The 1,532-nt window shown below is 46.7% G+C and overlaps 1 pseudogene; it reads right to left on the bottom strand.

Annotated features, from left to right (window-relative positions):
• Positions 1-235: 235 nt before the first annotated feature.
• Positions 236-353, bottom strand: LOC133375261 (5S ribosomal RNA; annotated as a pseudogene).
• Between the last annotated feature and the right edge of the window lie 1,179 nt (positions 354-1,532).

The raw sequence follows: 1,532 nt of genomic DNA, 5'->3' as shown, positions 1-1,532 counted from the left end.
TGTGCACGCTGACTTGGGAATAAGCCCAATTGCACTCAGTGGGATTTCCTGCTGAGAATACATACATAGGCTAGGATCAGGGTACAGAAATATAAATTTCATGTAGTTGTTGTTGTTATATGCCTTCAAGTCGATTACGACTTACGGGGACCCTATGAATCTTTTTTTACATATATATTCATAGGGTTTTCATGGTAAGAGGCATTCAGAGGTAGTTTCCCATCGCCTTCATCTAAGCCTACAGCACCTGGTATTCCCAGGTGGTCTCCCATCCAAGGACTAACCAGGCCTGACCCTGCTTAGCTTCAAGATCAGACGAGATCAGGCGTGTTCAGGGTAGTATGGCTGTAGGGTTCCATACAGTTTAGATATGGAATTTGCTTCCACAAGATGTTGCAGCGGCCGCCAACTTAGACTGCTTTAAAAGGGGATTCCACAAAGCCATGCAGGACCAGGCTATCTATGGCTACTAGCCACAATGGCTATGTTCTGCCTCTGCTGAATGCCTCTGAATCCCAGTTGCTGGGAATCACAATTTGGGGAGAGTTGCTGTTGCGTTCAGGTCCTGCTTGCGGGCTTCCGATTGGGGCATCTGGCTGGTCACGGTGAGAAGAACAGGTTATCAGAAAGGCCTTTGGCCTGTTCCAGTTACGGTGCTGTTCAGTTCTTATGTTTTAAAAAACCCCGGAAACTATGCTTCAGAGAAAAAGAGGCACACTCTTTTTTGCACTGGAGATTTGTGGCACGTCCAAGCTTAGGACATTTGATGGAACTGTAATCTTTGCTTCAGAAAAGTATGCTTCCCTACCACCCAGACAACAGACTGGCAAAACATTAACATCCAAGGTGGGGATTCTGGGGCCCTTGAGATGTTGCTGGATTCCCAGTTCGCATCCCCCCCAGAGGCCTGCATGGCCAGTGGTCAAAGATTATGGGAGTTGTCATTCAGCAGCATTGGGAAGGCCACAAGTTACCCACTCCCAATTTAAATGATCTAAAAGTGCCACCTGACTCGCACTATTGGGGATCAGCTACGGCATTCCACAGAAAACCAGTTGCACCACTCCCTCTCTCCAAGCATGTATGTTGAGACCTGCATGAACAGCCAGGAATATCTTAGGAAAACCGGGCAGGTAGGAGCAGGCCCAAGATTTAAGAATCCATTTACTTGGCACTTAAAACAAGGCCAGATATTCTCTCTTGTTTTCCTCCAAAGGGATTGGAGACAGGGCTGTAACAAAAATCACTTGCCCTACTCGCCCAGGGTGGGTTAAGACTTGGTTCCAGGTGACCAGGCACATTTACTTTTACAAATTACAGTTACATTTACTTTTGCAAATTGGAAAAGCAGCGATTCTTGTTTCACTTTCAGGCTGTTGGTGGGTATGTAGCCTTGAGAAGAGAAGACTCAGTGGAGATATGATAGCACTCTTCAAGTACTTGAAAGGTTGCCACACAGAGGAGGGCAAGGATCTCTTCTCGATCTTCCCAGAGTGCAGGACACGGAATAATGGGCTCAAGTTGCAGGAAGT

The sequence above is a fragment of the Rhineura floridana genome, chromosome 22, assembly GCF_030035675.1.
Source record: "Rhineura floridana isolate rRhiFlo1 chromosome 22, rRhiFlo1.hap2, whole genome shotgun sequence".
Taxonomy (NCBI): Eukaryota; Metazoa; Chordata; class Lepidosauria; order Squamata; family Rhineuridae; genus Rhineura; species Rhineura floridana.
Note: the sequence above shows the minus strand (reverse complement) of the source record. Positions and strands in the feature narration are given on the sequence as shown.